Source organism: Marmota flaviventris, chromosome 2 (assembly GCF_047511675.1).
Source record: "Marmota flaviventris isolate mMarFla1 chromosome 2, mMarFla1.hap1, whole genome shotgun sequence".
NCBI lineage: Eukaryota > Metazoa > Chordata > Mammalia > Rodentia > Sciuridae > Marmota > Marmota flaviventris.
In genome coordinates this window covers 136,259,305-136,278,644 of record NC_092499.1, presented here as the reverse complement: position 1 = coordinate 136,278,644, position 19,340 = coordinate 136,259,305, and the positions used below count along the sequence as shown (strand labels likewise).

Genomic DNA, 19,340 nt, shown 5'->3' with positions numbered 1-19,340 from the left:
CATGGCTGCCATGTCTACTCTGCTGCACATGTTGGCTCAGGGGAACTCTGTGGGCCCATTTCCTTTAACAGTTGAAAAAAAAGTAGGTGTTGGGGGGTGTACTTCAATGGTGGAATGCATTTGTAGCATGCCCAAGGCTTGGATTTGATCCTTAGCATCCAAACACAACAACAAAAAGTAGGCTACAATTTCCTTTATTTCAGCTTCTCTTTTGACTTCTCCCTCACCCTCCCCTTCCCACTGATAGATTTCTTGGCTTACCTTTAACAGTAGAAGACTGTCAGGAAATATATCAAGGTGGCACATGCCTGTAACTCCAGCAATTTAGGAGGCTGAGGCAGGAGGATCTCAAGTTCAAACCCAGTCTGGGCAATTTAGTGAGGTCTTGTCTCCAAATAAAAAATAAAAAGGACTGGGGATATAGCTCAGTTGTAGAGCACCCTTGGGTTCAATCCACAGAAGTGCAAAAACAAAAACAAAAGAAAATTGTATTTAGCCAGGTATGGTGGCACAGGTGCTTATAATTCCTGCTACTCAGGAAGTTGAGGCAAGAGGATTGTGAATTTGAGGCCAGCCTGGGAAACAGAGAAATCCTATCTCCAAATTTTTTCAATTAAAGAAAAAAGTATATCTATAATGAATGGCACCAGCTAGTGTGGTGTAGCCAAATCAGGGATTTTTTTTTTCATATGTATTAAGAAGTCTAGAAGTGGGTAATACAGGACTGGTATAGCAACTCCAGGATACCATCAAGGACCTGGATGTCCTCTGTCTTTCTGCTTTGCCAGGAAGGTGTGTGGCTCTTGTTCTTGAGGTCATATCCAATCATTGTGACTATATTCCAAAATAGAATATTATTCTGCCATTAAATACCATTAGCACCGAAGTTATATCATAGAACATAGACAAATGAAAAATGTAGAAAAGCATATGGCAAAACATTTACAGAAAGTATGGTCCTATTTGTATGTGGTGAATAGCTGTCATTTGTCTACCAGTATATTATCTTTCTATGGGAGATAACATCAGATTTCTTTCTTTCTTTTTTGGTACTGCAGATTGAACACAGAGGCACTTAACCACTGAACACATCACCAGCCATTTTATTTTTTTTAATTTTGAGACAGGATCTCATTAAGTTGATTAGGGTCTCACTAAGATGCTGAGGGTGGTCTCAAGCCTGAGATCCTCATTCCTCATCCTCCTGAATTGCTAGGATTACAGGTGAACATCACCACTCCCTGCTTGGCTTTTTCATTACAAATCAGCATCCTGTGGTCTGAATGGGAGTTGCCATCTTACCTGATTCTGTCTTTCCATCAAGTTTGGGTTAAAAAAGTGGGCAATTGACCCAGTTGTAGAACCATGCCACTTTGATCATGATGAATTGTCAGGGAGAGCAAGTGACTTGAACAGAGCCTGTCAGTGATTTTCCCTGGGATATTTTTTAAGAGAATATTGTTTTTAAGAGAGAGAGAGAGAAAGAGAGAGAGAGAAAATTTTTAATATTTATTTTTTAGTTTTTGGCGGACACAACGTTTGTTTGTATGTGGTGCTGAGGATCGAACCCGGGCCGCACGCATGCCAGGCGAGCGCGCTACCGCTTGAGCCACATCCCCAGCCCTCTCTGGGAGTTTTTTTTAAGGACTTTTTTTTTTTAGTTGTAGATGGGCACATCACCTTTATTTTATTTATTTATGTGGTGCTGAGGATCGAACCCAGTGCCCCACACATGCGAGACAAGTGCTCTATCACTGAGCCACAACCCCCATCTTTCCCTGAGACTTTTTAAACAGGAACTCTCTCCTAAGAAAAGGTATCTCTAGGAAAGAGTCCAGAGGAATTCCTTGGTGAGAGGAGAACTTGATTCAGGACCATCAGGATCCTTGACATATGTATGGAAAAAAGAATCTTAGCATATGTCAGGAGAGGCACAGAGATTTACTTAGGAAAACAAGGACTATACATTCAAAGGAGAATATAGGCCATCTTGAGAGTGAGAAATGTGCTTTCAGGGTTCCAGTTTCTTCTTTTAAAGGAAAATTGTTGAGGGATGGGTATGAAAAGGTATGTAGGTCTAACATCAGACTGGTGATTGACTACAAGATGGTTTATAGTGGTCTGGTCACTCTCAGGATTCTTAGACTAACATGGTCTCCATTATCTGATTTGTAGGTAACACTGGAAACTCCTAAATTATAGCTTTCTCAAAATATCCTATCTCTCTTTGCTTAATCTATTTATTGGTGGACTAATTAAAAGTGCAAAAGGTAATTATCATCAGTGAGTGAATTTATGGTTAACTTTAAGATTTATAGATTTCCCAGAAATTTGGGAGGTATAGGCCTGGAAAAATATGTGGAACTTAAAATTATATTTTCTTGTCCTTCCTGTATGTCTTCTCTCTACCTATTTTTTATCTCTTACATTCTACCTTAGAACCCAAAGAAAAAGATCTTTTTCTCTATGGAGGTAAAAATGGGCATTCATAAGGTGTGGGCTATGGCTGTTGTGTTTTTATTTTATTGTTGCTGTTTTTCAGTACTGGTGACTGACCCCAGGGGTGCTCTACCGTTGAGCTACATCTTTGGTCCTTTCTATTTTCGTTTTTATTATTATTACTTTTTTTTTTTTAAACTAGGATTGAACCCAGGGATGCTTAACCACTGAGCTACATCCCCAGCCCTTTTTTATATTTTATTCAGAGACAGGGTCTCACTTAGTTGTTTAGGGCCTTGGTAAATTGCTGAGGCTGGTATGGAACTTGCACTCCTCCTTCCTTAGCCTCTTAAGTCACAGGAATTACAGGTGCATGTTACCATGCCCATCTAGAGCAGCTGGATTTCCTGACAGCTGAGCTATAGTCTGAGTGAATGAGATGGACACAGAGAGGGGAAGTGGGGAGGAGAAGTTGAGAGAGATACCAGAGAACATTTGAGTTCTGGGTCACTGAGGCCAGAAATAACTCTTGACTTTTTCTTAGGTTTGTTTTATGTGTCATTAAACTTTCCTTCCTTACCTAAGCTTTGAGTAGTAAAATTCAGTCACTTGCATTTTTCTTTTCAATTTTAGAATTCCCCACTATGCACAATTTCTGTTTAAAAAACAAAATCCAACCATGTGTAACACACGCACACACGTAAACTCACATACATATATGTATACATGTATAGGAATAAGGTAAGATAGAAGACATAGGGATAGGTAGAAAGGAGACATGTGGGACAAAACAAGAGTGGCCATGATTTAAAGTCCACTTTCACAAGGGCTAAGAGTCAAGATTTAAAGGTCACTAACAGCACTGTTAAATCAGTTATTAGACCTTATCCACAGGCACACCAATGTAGTACTGTTTAAATTTACAAAGCAGAACACATTAAAAACAAAGAAGAAAATGACCCTTCATTCTGGTAATGGTCAACATGCCTAGTTACCAACACAAAGGAGAACTAAAAACACCTTCTTAGGTCATGTCTCTCCTGCAGATTTTACATGTATTTATATATGCCTAGTTAAGATATACCTAGCACATTCCTCTGCAATGCCCACGCCCCACCCTGTCTCTCAGAACGTGTGCATCTTTCTTTCTCCCAATAAAACCAATCCATGCCACACTTTGACCCATCCTTAAATTCCTTTTTCCAGCTATGGTCTGAGTCAAGGACCACCTTCATTTTAGGGGACCTCCTCAGGACACCCATCCTGGTGATAGGAATGTTTTTCTATATTTTTAGTCTTCTTCAATGAACACATTAGTTTTAATTCAGTTTAAAAAGAATTACCCACTTAAATCTACTCATTGTAAAGCATTTAGATAATTTACACAAGAAGGAATAAATTAAAAACAAAATGAACAATTTTTATTCTTGCTAATAATAAAATAATAGCAAAATTATTTTAAACCCTTTTTAAGCTGAACCACTTCCAGGATAATCAAGCAATTCAACTCCTTGGTAGAAATTCCAAACAAAGCATCTAATGCCTATGCCTGAGTGATAAAAATAACCAAGTGGGGATTATTATAAATTGGTACAATAATGGGAAAGTTATCTTAAAAATGATCCCTCTAAAGGCTGTGGTTGTGGCTTAGTGGTAGTGCGCTTGCCTAGCATGTGTGAAGCACTGGCTTTGATCTGCAGCAACATATAAAAATAAATAAATAAAATAAAGGTATTGTGTCCATCTACAATCAAGAAAACTCTTTTTTAAAAAAAAATATTATTTTTTAGTTGTAGTTGGACACAATACCTTTGTTTCACTTATTTATTTTTATGTGGTCCTGAGGACCGAACCCAGGGTCTCGCATGTGCGAGGTGAGCGCTCTACTGCTGAGCCACAACCCCAGCTCCCTCAAAACATTCTTTTTAAAAATGCTCCCTCTAGCCAAGTGAAGTGTCCCAGCCCTGTAATCGTAACCACCCAGAAGGCTGAGCAAGAGTATTGCAAGTTGAAGCCAGCTTCAGTAATTTAGCAATGCCCTAAGCTTAACAAGACCCTGTCTCAAAATAAAAAATAAAAAGGTCTGGGGATGTAGCTCAATGGTAAAATGCCCCTGGGTTCACTCTCCAACTCACAGACACACACACACACACACACACACACACCCCTCTAAACACATGAGATGTACTAACTGTTTGTAGTTCTAGCTGCTCTAGAAGCTGAGGCATAAGTGAAATGTCCCCTATGAAGTTGGGGGTCCTTCAGAAATGGAGAACAACTTGATTAAGCTGAGAGCAGAGGCTGAGGGGCTGCCTCCCTGGCCTGATAATACCAAGGAAGCTGAGAGTGGGAGATTGTCCCCAGCCCTGGCCTGTGTAGCACAGGCTAACTCCATTTGCACATGTATATTTCCTGTCTTTGGTCTCACTTTGCCAATTTTTCTCTTCCCTCAGAGCCTCTGAAGATGGAAATTTTATTCAAAACTGGTTTTTAATAAAATTCATTTTCCTGTCAATTTTACTCCAAATATTTGTAGAGCACCAAGTGATATAGCCTAGCATCCTGCTTCCCCAGCCACCATATATAATAGTCTGAGGTTAGCATAAGCAAGAAAGCAAGACACACAGCCCCCTTTAAGGGGAAATTAAAAAAGAAAGAAAGAAATTAAAAATAAAAAATAAATAAGAATGCCACCTCTTTGTAGATAACAGGTTAGTATGACATCATTTGATCATTTCAGGGAGGGAAGGCTGAGAAGATTTCTAGAGAGCCTCCCCACCAACTCCTGCCAAAAATCTTAAAACCAACTTCCTTTCCTGTCTCTGGAACCACACATCCCTATAAAAGACTTCTCAGTGTACTGAGGTCCCCATGAGGAACATTTTAGGACCTTCATGATTTTTACAAGACAGAAATGATCTGTTTAAACTTGTTTTTGAAATCACATAGTCCTTCATCATGGGGAGTTTCTCATTTCCTCTAACAAAATGCTTTATTTTTTATGATTTCATAAGAAATATAAATTCTGTGGATTTTTTTTTTTTTCAGTTCTAGGACTCAAACTCAGGGCCCTGCACATGCTATGCAAGCACTCTACTACTGAGTTACATCCCCAGACCCTATACACTCATTTAAAAAAAATAGAAGTAAGGTAAATAGAAATGAAAAATCCGACCACAGGGGGAGGGGAAACACCTCACTATTAAAATATCTCTCCTGTAATAGAAAACTTGGACTGAGCAGAAGCTAGAGTTCAGACACCTCTCTGGAGAAGGGGAGACTCCTTGTTTTCCCAACTTCCTTTGGAGCCCTCTTAATGTGTTGGTACCTGGCTTTTGTTATTTTGTCTTTCTTTCTTTCTCTCTCTCTTTTTTTTTTTTTTTTGATTTAAAGGAGGAGAGAGTTTTGGTGCAGATGTGCCAGGTGAGAAAGGAGGAGGATAATCTACCACATGACAGCAAATGAGAACAGAGGCTGCATAAGATGCTGGGTTCCATGGGATCTTTGGTACCATCTTGGGTCAATCTTGGCAGGCAATGCCATGCAACTCGGAACCTGAGGAAGAGAGGTCCTCTCCCAACCAGTCACAGACTGGGGTGGAACCAACATCCTTAAGGAAAATAGCTGTTGCAGAGGCAGCAGGGAGAAAGAAAAGAGACTGGGAAGAAGGACATGGTTTGTTTTGTTCTTCTTGTTGTTGCTTTTTCTTAGTACTGGGGATTGAACCCAGGGGCACTTTACCACTGAGTTAAATTCTCAATCCTTTTTATTTTTTATTTTGAGACAAGGTCTCTCTAAATTGCTTATGGCCTCCTTAAATTGCTTAGGGTCTCCCTAAATCGCTGAGGCTGGCTTTAAATTTTCCTTCTGCCTCCACCTCTGGACAAGTTGAAGACATTACAGGTGTGCAACACCAAGCCCTGCTGGAGGGACTTTCTTAATGTGTGAAATAGTACCACATCTGAGGATTCTCAGAAGAGGAAGAACTTTCCAGGTGAGGGTGGGGAAGGACATTGAGTTCTTGAAGATTGGGAGGTGGTGTTTCTCAAATTATTTCTCAAACTTTAATATACAATGAATCATCTGGGGATTTTGCTTTAAGGGGAACAAAACAAAACAAAACTTTACCTCACCCCGGTGCTGAGGATTAAATCCAGGACCTTTTTTTTTCTTTTTTGAAATCCAGGACCTTTTATGTCAGGCCAGCTCTCTACCACTGGACTACATCCCTACCCCTGATCATTTTGACTTTTAATGATGTCAATAGCAGCATTTAATTTATAGAGAATCTGTACAAAGATTTACAATAAATTCACAGGATTTTTGAGTGGTGCTACTCAGGGAACAATAAAAAACATGGCATTCTCTTTAGAATATGACAATTTAAGCTGTGGGAACAAAAGGAAGTGTATGTGTGTGTGTGTGTGTGTGTTCTTTTTTTTCCCCAAGTGAGTGGTGATTAAACCCTGATGTGATTTACCACTGAGCTACATCCCCAGCCTTTTACTTTTATTTGAAACAGGGTCTCACTAAATTGCCCAGGTTGGCCTCAAACTCATGATCCTCCTGCCTCAGTTTCGAGTAGCTGGGATATCAGACTTGTGCCACTGTGCCTGGTGCAGCACATTATTTTCTAAAGATTATAGACAAAGTACAATGTTGGTTTTAGTTTTTTTTTTGTTGTTGTTGTTGTTTGTTTGTTTTTAATTCACAGCATAAGATTAAAATTTGGGGGATGGACTAGGAGTGAACTCAGTGTTGAGCCTTTGTCTAGTAGATTCCCAGCACTGAAATAAATAAATAAATAAATAAATAGATAAATAAATTTCGATGTTTTAAAGCCAGCTGGGTGTGGTGATGCATGCCTATGATTCCAACAACTTGGGAGGCTGAGGCAGGAGAATTGCAAGTTGAGACTAGCTTCAGTAACTTGGTGAGACCCTGTCTCAAAATTTAAAAATTAAAAGGACTGGGATGTAACTCAGCAGTAAAGTACTCTGGGTTCAATCCCCAGTACAAAACAAAAAACAAGCAAGTGTACTAACTCAGTGATTTTTAGTTTATTCACAATGTTATGTAATCATTACTACTCTTGAATTCCAGAGTGCTTCTATCACTCCAAAAAGGAATTTTGTACCTATTATCAATGTCTCCCAATTTCCCCCTTCCTCTGACCCCTAGGCAACACTGCTTTCTGTCTGTATGGATTTGCCTATTTTGGACTTTTCATATAAATGGAGTCATGTAGTTTAGGGTCTACTATATCTCACTTTTTTGAGTTATCATAATATCGTCAAGGTTTATCCATGTCTAGCCTTTATCTGTATTTTGCTCCTTTTTATGACTTAATAATATTCCACTGCTTGGATAGACCATATTTTATCCATTAATGTGTTGCACCAGGTGCAGTGGCACAAGTTGATATGGGAGCTTGCATTTCAAATACATATTCTGATTCAGTAGGTTGAGGATGGGACCTGAGATTCTGCTTTCTAACAAATTCTCAAGTGTTGCCCAATAGTGTTGATTTGAGGATGACACTTTGAGTAGTGAGGATTTAGACTCTTTTTAAAAATTTATATATATATATATATATATATATATATATATATATATATTTATATATATTGGACACAATACCTTTATTTAATTTATTTTTTTATGTGGTGCTGAGGATTGAACCCAGGGCCTTGCACTTGCTAGGCAAGTGCTCTACCACTGAGTCACAACCCCAGCCCAGGATTTAGACTCTTAAGCCTACAATCTAGAGCATAGCGATTTAAGATATTAATGCAAACATGAACCTTTGACATACTGGTTAAACACACTTATATACATTAAAAAACAAGAGTAAAATCATGCTGTGAATAGTATTTACTAACTTGTTTCTTTAACTTAACCATATTTAAGGACAAAATGACTCACACAAATAAATGCATAAAAGGATCATGACCCATCAGGTCTAAATGCAGCCAGTCTCTGAATCCCAGCCCAGGCCCAGTAGAGGCCCTATTACAGTAACTTCTTTTAGAAAGGCTAATGAAGTATTAATCTTTAGCTTGGAGTTCTGCCTTCATCCAAGCCATTACTCATCATGAGCACATGAAAGAACTTCTGTTTCACAGCCTCAACTTGAATTTAGCAACCTTTTTTTTTTTTTTGTACCAGGGATTGAACCCAGGAGCATTAATCACTGAGCCACATCCCCAGTCCAGTACATTTAAAAATTTTTTTTTTTTTTTTTGAGACAGGGTCTCACTGACTTGATTAAGGCTTCACTAAGTTGCTGTGGCTGGCTTTGAACTCTTGATTCTTCTGCCTCAGCCTCCTGAGTTGCTAGGATTACAAGAGTGTGCTACCACACCCATCTTAGCAAACATTTTTTAAGCACTGATACCTACAAGCAACAATATAAAGTCATATTAATTGTCATGAATGCTTATTATAGACAATGGAACTATAAGATCCATGGTTTATGAAATTTGCTAATTGCTCTTCTTTATTATATGGATCTTTTCCATTGGAGATGTGGAGGCCTTTTTGTTTTGTTTTGTTTTTAAATATTTTTTTTAGTTGTATTGGACACAATACCAGGACACAATACCTTTATTTTATTTATTTATTTATTTTAAAATTTAAAAAAAATATATATATATATATTAGTTGTTGATAGACCTTTATTTTATTTTTTTATACATGGTGCTGAGAATTGAACCCAGTACCTCGCACATGCCAGGCAAGTGTGCTACTGCTGAGCCCCAGCCCCAGCCTTATTTATTTTTTTATGTGGTGCTGAGGATCAAACACAGTGCATCACATGTGTTAGGTGAGTGCTGTACAGCTGAGCCACAACCCCAGTCCCTTTGGAGGCCTCTTTTGTGAGAACATTTCTGGACCAAAGCTATCAAGAAACCTGTTGATACATATCAAACTAAATAAATTACATTGTTTTATTATGTGCCTAAATAAATTCCATTATTTCATTATTGTACCTAAATAAATTCCATTATTTCATTATTGTACCCCTGAGAAAGAGAACAGAACTGCTAATTAAACTGACACTTGTAAGATTAATCCTGATTACAGTAATGCCAAAAGGTAATAAAAGCCATGTCTTAGGATGAGTGAAACATGGCAATGTTCCCATATGTACCCGACATACTTTGTATGCCATTACAAATCCTATATTAGTCTTGCTTTTTGACCAGAACTCTGGTAATGCCTACTTTTATGGTGGCTGCTCCAAGTTCCTCATATCCTATGAGGGCATTTTAAAATAACAGCACCTGGTCTCATACCACCATCTCTTTCTGCCATGTGGGTTAATATATTACTATTGATGTAAGAGACCCCATGGACCACCTCAAAACCACACACGCATACTGGCTTGCCCTGCAAGTACATGCTTGGCTACAGAGGATTCCACTGCTATCTTGAGTTCTATCTTTCTCTGTGGCTGCTGGAGGACTCAAGCAGCTCAACTATGAAAAAGGAGGGCTAGGGTTGTAGCTCAGTGGTAGATTGCATGCTTAGCATGAGCTGAGGCCCCCTAGGTTCAGTTCCCAGCATCAAAAAAGAAATGAAGAGTTGACACCATGAGGGGCAAGTTTGACTGAGATGGCACACTGAAGATAAACTGATCCATCTCCTTGCTTTCTGCACACCTCTCTGTGGCCCCACACACTATTCACAAATGCGATACTTTTACCTGACTTCTCAAAGATACACACACACACACACACACACACACATATACTGGGGAATGAACCCAGGGGTGCTTGACCACTGAGCCACATCCCCACTCCCTTTTTATTTTTTATTTTGGAACAGTGTCTTGCTAAGTTACTTAGGGCCACTCTAAATTGCTGAGGCTGGCTTTGAACTTGCAATCCTCCTGCCTTAGACCTTTGAGCTGCTGGGTTTAGAGGCCTGCACCACTGTGCCTGGATCAAAGATATCTTGAGACTGAGGAAGAATTGTACTCACAGTTGTGGCCAGCAGAATGATGCTTGGTTTTATACTTTCCTTTCCTATTTCCTTGCATTACTCTCCAATTGACTTTCACTCCTGTTTTCCTGAGATTACATACCCCCATTAAATGTTAGTATTTCAGCAAAACTAAGCAAACAGGCTAAATCATCATCTGAACTGACACATTTTGTGAGGATGGAGTCAGGTACCAATGAACACAGGAAAACAGGGGTGTGAAGAGAGAAGACAGGTAGCAGGGGCATATTAGAATTTTTCAAGACATCAGTACCAGGACTGAATGATTTTTCATTCAAAAAATGTATTAGATATAGAAGACTTTTTTATGCTGAGATGAAAAGCTACAGTATTACTTAAGAAGGAAAGAATAGAGCCAATATCTGATCTCTTAAAGATTAATAGTAATAATAATTAATGATAATAATAGCTCCTTGGACCCAGCATTTCCACTTCTAGGAATTTACCTAACAGATACTTAAGAATGTGCGTTAAAGATGTGTATACAAGATGGTGACACATGCCTATAATCCCAGCAACTCGAAGGCTGAGGCAAGAGGATCACAAGTTCAAGGCCAGCCTCGTCACTTTAGCAAGACCCTGTCTCAAAAAAAAAAAAATCTGGGGATGTGGCTCAGTGGTTAAGTGCCCCTGAGTTCAATCCCCTGTGCCGACCTCCCAAAAAAATCAAAATTTTTTTTAAAAGGAGAGAAAGAAAGAAAAGAAAAAACCGGAAAAGAAAAAAAAATGTAAAGGATCTATATACACATTTCTAAAATTCACTGAGTATCCCTGGAAGGATTCATAAGAAGCTGCTAAGAAGTTGGGCACAGTGGTGCACACTTGTAATTCCAGCTACTTGGGAGGCTAAGGCAGGAGGATAGAAAGTTTGAGTCCAGCCTGGTGGACAGTTTAACATGACTTTGTCTCAAACTAAAAAAAAAAAAAAAGGCTGGAGATGTAGCTTAGTGGTAAAGTGTTCTTGGGTTGGATACCCAGTACCACAAAAATTCAAAGAAAATAGAGGAAAAAGGAACTGCCAACAATACTTACTTCTGGAGAAGGAAACCCGAGGCATGTGGCCTGAGGGACAGAGGTAAGAGACTTATTTTTTGTTTTGGTACTGGAGATTGAACCCAGAGATGCTTAACACTGAACAACATCCCCAGACCTTTTTATTTTGAGACAGGGTATTGCTAAATTGCTGAGGCTGACTTTGAACTTGGGACCCCTAGTGCCTCAGGCTCCCAAGCCACTGGGATTATAGGCTGCTCCACCTGCCAGGCAGGAAGATTTACTTTGTACTGCTTATTTTATCTTTATTTTTTTAAACCAAGTATATTATTACCTAATTGCCTAATTTTCATAGAGTGCTTATCTCTCTCTCTCTGAAGTGAGAACTGTTAGTATCATCATTTTGCAAGGAGAAAACTGAGGTGTGACCTGTTGAGGGTCACACAGCTAAATGGCTGAGCCAGGATTCAAAACCAGATCCAGCTTCAAAACTGTACTTGCAGTTTTCTTTTTCTTTTCCTGTGCTGGGGATTAAACCCCAGGTGCTCTACAACTGAGCTACATTCCCAGCCCCCTTTTTAAAATTTTGACACAGAGACATGCTAAATTGCTAAGTTTGACCTGGAATTTATCATCCTCTTGCCTCAGCTTCCCAAATCACTGAGATTAGCTTCCCAAATCACTGAGATTATCAGTGTGCACCACCACGCCCAGCACATTTGGAGTTATCAGTTTTTCCTTCAGCAAAGCATGGTACATCACCTTCTTCCAGTCTTTTCTCATTTTTGTCCAAACTCACCCCTCTGCACTCTCCATTCCATTCCTCTTCTCTGCTTTCATTTGTTAATTTTTTTTTAATAGTACTGAAGATTGAACACAAGGGGCACTGTACCATTGAGTTACATACCCAGCTCTTTTTATTTTATTTTGAGACAGGGTCTTACTAATTTGCAAAGTCTGGTCTTTATCCTCCTGCCTCCAGCTCTGGAGTCCTTGGAATTACAGGCTTGTATCACCATGCCTGGAGAAGCTGCTTCTAGTTTTTTTTTTTTTTTTTTTTTAATATTTATTGTTTAGTTTTTGGGGAACACAACATCTTTGTTTGTATGTGGTGCTGAGGATTGAACCTGGGCCGCACGCATGCCAGGCAAGCGTGCTACTGCTTGAGCCACATCCCCAGCCCCTGCTTCTAGTGTTTTTTTTTTTTTGTGTGTGTGTGTGTGTGTGGTACTAGAGATTGAACCCAGGGGTGCTTAAACATCCCCAGCCCTTTTTATTTATTTTAAAAAATATTTATTTATTTTTTTTTAGTTTTCGGTGGACACAACATCTTGTTTATATGTGGTGCAGAGGATTGAACCTGGGCCGCATGCATGCCAGGCGAGTGCACTACCGCTTGAGCCACATCCCCAGCCCCCCTTTTTATTTTTTATTTTGAGACAAGATCTCACTAATTTGCAGAGACTAGTCTTGAACTTGCAATCATCCTGATGCCTTAGCCTCCAGAGCCCCTGGGATTATAGGAATGCGTCACTGCACCAAGTGCTGCTTCCAGTTTAACCTCCCAACTCCACCCTCCTAGTCATATTTCCCTCTTTCTCTTATACTAACTAAAACTGCCTTTTTTTTTTTTTCCCTTGCCTCGACCTCTTCTGCTTCCTTGCTTATTGTTCCTTTTCTATCTTTCCAAGCTTGGGTCTTCAACCATGTTCCTGCTAGTGGCCAACTTTCAAATCTACCTACAGTATCATTCTCTAAGTGGGGGATTCCCGCCATCTACTTCTGCAACTTTCAGGCTGACAAAAATGGCCTCAACATTACCCAGGCAGAGGGGTGTGACCATCCAGCACAGCTCTCACCCTAGTACCATTCTCCATTTTCTTTCCTCCCAGCTGTCCTGGGCCTTGCCATCTGACTTGCCTAAGGAAGTAAGGAGGAGATGGGAAAATAAAAGAGGAATGCAAAATCTGGAGCTAAGATCAGAGCTCTGGGCCACCTGCCATGGGGGAGATAATTGTTCTGGATGTATTTCCCCTGCATTACCTTGCTTTGCTCTCTTCCTCTTTGAGACCTACTGGATTCTCTTATATATTCGTAAAGACTTCAGCGTCACTAGGGAAATTATTCACAAACATTTTGAGAGTAATTTAAGAATTTATTACTAGAAACTAATGAAAAAAGTGATTGGCCCCCAGAAACTCTCCAACTACTCATAGGCATCTCCAATGATAAGGCCTTGAAAAGAGGGTAGGAAAATCTCCACACAAATACAAACAGTAGCATGTTTCTGGGAAGCTGAGGCAGGAAACAGGATTCCAAGTTGGAGGCCAGCTTGGGCAACTTGGTGGGACCCTCAGCAACTTAGCAAGATCCTATCTCAAAATAAAATTTAGAAAAGGCCTAGGATGTAATTCAGTGGTAGAGCATGGCTCAGTAAGCATGAGTCCCTGGGATTGATTCCCAACACCCACAAAATAAATAAATAAGTAAATCAGCATATTGTCCTATATATAGGGTGTTCACGACTTTACAAAACTATATGCACAAGCTCCAGCACTGCAATACACACACACACACACACATTTTATATATATATATAAATATATGTATATATGTACATATACATATATATATGTATATATGTTCATATGTAGCACAGATATTTACTAAGCATGTAAAAATTGGGGGTTGCATTTTCCTTACTCTAATAAAAGATGCCAGAAAATCTTTTCCTGGGCAGTTGACTCCAAGAAAGGTCCTCTTCCTCTGGGGGAAAGAAACAGAATTAGCTGTTATGAAGACTAGGCTCTGCTGAGGGCAATCAGGTCCTATTGTCAGGGAAGGTGGGGGACCAGTAATGATCCTTTTGTGTGAATACAGCACGGAAAGAAGAAGGTATGGAATACCCCAAAACTTATTGGAAGTCACTCTTGGGGGGCTGGGGTATAATTTGGAGCTCTATGGCCCAGGAGGGAAGTAGAATAAACCCAATCTAATTTAACTGTTGAAAACCTCTAGGCAAGAAAGAGAAAAGTTGTTAATTGTCTGGAATTGGTGTTCACCTAAGCCAATACCGAGAAAGCACTGGGGGTAATGTGCAGGCTCAAAGGGAATGGGTCCTGAAAGGTTAAAAATTAAGCCTGGGAACTGGTAAGGATCTCTTTGTTATCTGGTACTAAGAAAGAGGAATTCTTCCCAAGGATCTCCCAGGCCTGTGACAAGGACTGGCGGCAGTCACTTCGGTGGGAATCAGAGAGTGATACCTTGTGGTGGTGAAGGGTAATGGCAGAAACAGCCACAGCCCAGCTTCTAGGATGTGAATGTCCTTGGGACTCCTTCGTGTATCACTCAAACTCTGGTCCCCCACAATCCCAGAGAAGAGGCAGCTTCAACAAGGAGGTAAGTGGCTAATTAGGGTAGTTTTACTTCCATTTATTTTGGAAAAAAATTTAAATGCATCGTGATAGTGTGATCACATTGGTCACACTTAAATGCATAGGGAAAAAAAAAAAAAAACAAAGAAAGGAAACATACCACAATGGTAACAGAAGTTATTTTGGGTGTTCAGTTTATGCATGACTTTTATATCTTTAAAAGTTTCTGTATTTTTAAAGTTTCAACATAAGCATGTGCTACTGCTTTTTAAAATATAATACAAAAAGTTTGAAGAAAAAAACCTCAATCCACTATTTTTGTTAAAAAAGAAAAGAAAGAAAGAAAAAGAAACCAAATCACCATTACCACTTTCTTGTAGATGCAACAAGAAAAATTTGTTAGAAATCTCTTGTATTTTGCTTTTTTCCTCCATCTGAAGATCTTTCTATATTAGAATATAGATTTTTTTTTTTGTGTGTGTGTGTGTGTGCTGGGGATTGACCCCAGGGCCCTGTTGTATGTTCTATCACTGAACTACATTCCTAACCCTCAATCCCTTTTTTTTAATTATTGTTGAATAGAATTCTGGAGGTATACATGTTCAAAATATTTTTAACTAGGCTTTTGTCTATGAACATTTAATTTATTTTTATTCTATTTGTTGTAAGTACTGCTATAATAAACATTCTTGTATACATCTTGGCATATTTTTATGATTATAAGATATATTCTTGGCAATAGAATTGCCCATCAAAATGACTATTCATTTATAATATCACTGACAGTATGAGAGTGAATTATCTTCCTATTAACTCCACTGTGTACTATCACACTTTTATTTATTTATACAGAAGATTGAATCCAAGCGTGCTTAAATACTGAGTCACATTCCCAGCCCTTTTTTATATTTTATTTTGTGACAGGGTCTTGCTAAGTTCCTTAAGGCCTTTCATTAAATTGCTGAGAATGGCTTTGAACTCACAATCCTCTTGCCTCAGCCTCCCGAGCCACTGGGATTACAGGTGTATACCACTACACTTGGTACATTAATTAGTGAGGCCAGGCATGGTGGTGAATGCCTTTAATCCCAGTAATAGAGGGATTGAGAGAGAAGGATTGCAAGTTCAGGGCCAGCTTCGGCAATCTGGCAAGGCCCTAAGCAATTTAGAGAGACCTTACCTCAAAATAAAAAATAAAAAGCACTGGGGATGTAGCTTAGTGGCAAAGTGCCTCTGGGTTCAATCCCCAGGACCTAAGTAAATAAATAAATAATTTTTTAAAAAATAATAAAATAAAAATTATTAGTGAGGTGAGCCCTTTTTTCCTCTCTCTTTGTGACTTTGTTATTATTATTATTATTTTAGATGTTGATGGATGTTTATTTTATTCATTTCTTTATATGCAGTGCTGAGAATTGAACCCAGCACCTCACACATGCCAGGCAAGTAAGTGCCCTACCACTGAGCCACAACCCCATCCCTGTGACTTTGTTATCATTATACTTTACCTATTTTTTTCTGTCCAACTTTTGATCTTTTTCATGCTCATTTATATAAAGTCATAGTTGATTAGGAAGTAGCCCTTTGTTACATGTGTTGTGCATATTTTTCCTATTTTTAAATTTTGCTTTTGATTTCATTTATGGCCTTTGATGTGGTGCAAATATTTTTTATTTTGTGTGTTCTAAATTATTGTTATTTTCTTCCTTATTTCTGAGTGCATCTGTTTTATAATTAGAAGAAAATTCAAGTTGCTTGTGTGAGTGTGTATGAAACAAATAGTAGTAGTAAAAGCCCATTAGGGGAAGAGTCTTTGACACTAAACAATTCCTTGAGGAGGTTTCAATTTCCCAGGCCATGTGGCTTAGTAAATCACATGGTTCTCGTGATTAGCAGCTTTAATATTTGTAATAGTAATGGCTTAGAAGCAGCAGTCTGGTTTGACAATCTGGTTAGAGAACTTGTCTGAAAGTTGCTTTTGGTTTGCCAAGTTCATTGCTTCTACTGAAGGTTGCAATATATATTTTTTCCTTTCCTTTTCAATGGCTAGCAGACTATTCTAGGCATAATTTTCTTCCTACTTACCAAACAATGTAGGGACTATGCCTATGTATTTAAAAATTCCACTTTTCCTTTTTCTTCCTGTCTTTATAACTAGTTTTTACTTGTAATAGGGCCATTGCAGATTATGGAGAAAAATTCCCTCTAGAGCACACTCTGTCCCAAGACACCCCTGATTCCACTCTTGTCTCTGTGTCTTGGCAAGGACCACCCCACCGGGGGCTGCTTCTGCGGCATTTTGTGCAGACCAGAACACACTTATGTCTTCCCACAAATATCCTTGAATAGAGCAGTTCAGAATAGGGCATGGGAACTGGCCAGAGGTTGTAAATGCATTCTCCTCCCTCTTCTTGGCACGAAGGGGGCTGGAACAGGGCCTAGGGTGTCCAGTCCCAGAGAAGCACAGGCCAACATAAGACAACTAAGAGAAAAGCCAGCAGCCCCCAAGGAATAACACAAGGTCCAAAGGCCCAAAGCCTAAAGGCCCTTCCTCAGTCGCACTAAATGCAAACCATTAAGAAAAAGCAGGAAAACATACTGGCCTTGGGGAATGGAAAAAATTTCACTCTTAAAAAAAGTTATTATTTTTACATGGGTATATGTCATGTGATACTTAATTTCACAATCGTTCAGTGATATTTTCTTGGACTGAATTTCACTCTTCCCTCTTTAAAATAAATATTTCCCTGATCTCATTCTCTAGTTTCCTCTTTCTGTCGGGGCCTTCATATGGTAAGAGGCCCTTTGGTCTTTTCCTTTTCTTTAAGCCAGTCTAACCACTTTTTCCAGATTGTTCATTTAGTCTTTCCCCAGTCACATTAAGTAGCCCATGGTCTATGGCCTAACTAGCAAAAATGAGATACCCCACTGTGTACAATCAGAAGAGACTTTTTTCCTGCTCTGAAATTGAAGAAGTAGATTGTATTAAGAAATGATGATGGAGGTCTTAGGTAGAAACAGGTACTTGCACCTTTTACTTACTGAAGGTGCAAGATATTAGGGAAAGCAGGTTCTCCCCATTCCTACAGTCATCATCTCTATCAATTCTGATTGAGCAAAGGGTCTGGAAAGTCTTAGGCTGGGCATTTCTTGGGGCAACGTCCCTTTGGCATCTAAAGATAAGTAGTGGCACACATAATTTTTGCCTGTCCAGTTTTTCTGAATTGGCCTTCAGTCTCTGGAATGGAGAATCTGTCTTTTTGTGATTTAGTAAGGAAAGTTAGGTGCCAAACTGAAATAGAAAACTTAAAATGCTCTTTCTTTGCATTTGGAAATCAGAATGAGGAAGACAGAAAAACAGAAATGGCTATAGTATCACCAGGGTTCCTAATGTGGGCAGGATGGACTGTTTATGATAAGAGGTTGTTGTTGTGGTTCTTAGGGCCTTATACTTTGTTTCATAGTTCCCAATTACTCTCAAGCTGGATCTTTCAGCTTCCATCCAACCTATGAATTTCTTGACAGTCATTCATTAAGTCCCTTTTGCTTAAATTAGCCAGAGTAGTTTTCTGAAGCTTTAACCAAGAATTTCCCTTGCTAGGACAGAGCTTCTGTGATTTGGCCAATATAGAAAGAAATTACTTGGAGAAGAAACCCTGAACTTGGCTGAGTTTCTGGGATTGCCCTACAGTTCTGGGCTAGTCTTGGTAACTGGCTTGGGTACCAGAGCCCTTCCCAATTGGATCATTATGCCATGAATTTGTCTGAAACACGACTTTCTCTCTGTCTTACCTAGGACAGTTGACATTGGCCAGGACCAGCTTCCCAGAAAATCAGGCCCAGAGCAGAGACATCTGGCTTTAGGACTCTCCTGTGGTGAGTTAGTGCCTGTTCTTATGGCCAATGGTTGACTTGGGATGGGAGCAGAGATAAATGGACTTGGGCTGCTGGAAATTTTCAGCTGTGCATCTCCCTATCCCCTCAAATCGTTTGCCTTTTGCGTGAAGTTCATTGCTCTTAAGGATAGAAAGTGGAGATACAAATCTTTGTTAATTCAAGGTCTTCCCCCAAAGTCATCATCCCTGATCATTTTTCAGATCTCCTAGGAATGCTGACAACTTGAATAAATGTTGGCCAGGAATTTGCTTCCAGAAACCTTAGTGTAGACTTCTCAGTGTGGCCTGGAGGTGGTGCTGTTTGCTTGTATCAGTTTGAGCTAATAAATTAAGATGCTACTAGAGTGTAGCTATTGGTGGCAGGATTCAATCCAGTCACCCAATGGCAAAGCTGAATGTTACTTTGCATCTTTGTATTTGAATTAATTAAGAAGGTTAATTAGTGAAAAACATGTGAATTTCAAATGATCTTTGGAGTGGGGCAGAGGACTAACACAAAACTCAGAATCTATAAAAAAAAACACACCAAGATTAACAAATTTGACCACATGAAAAATTTAAAAAATATATTTTTTTCTTTTTGAGTTCCTTTCTTCCTTCCTTCCCCTCCCCCCCCTCTCTCTCTCTTTCT

At 39.2% G+C, this 19,340-nt stretch overlaps 1 protein-coding gene across 1 annotated transcript in view; it reads right to left on the bottom strand.

The window, feature by feature from the left end:
* The window catches only part of Znf774 (zinc finger protein 774), a 596,184-nt gene that overhangs the window by 14,259 nt on the left and 562,585 nt on the right, over positions 1-19,340 (bottom strand).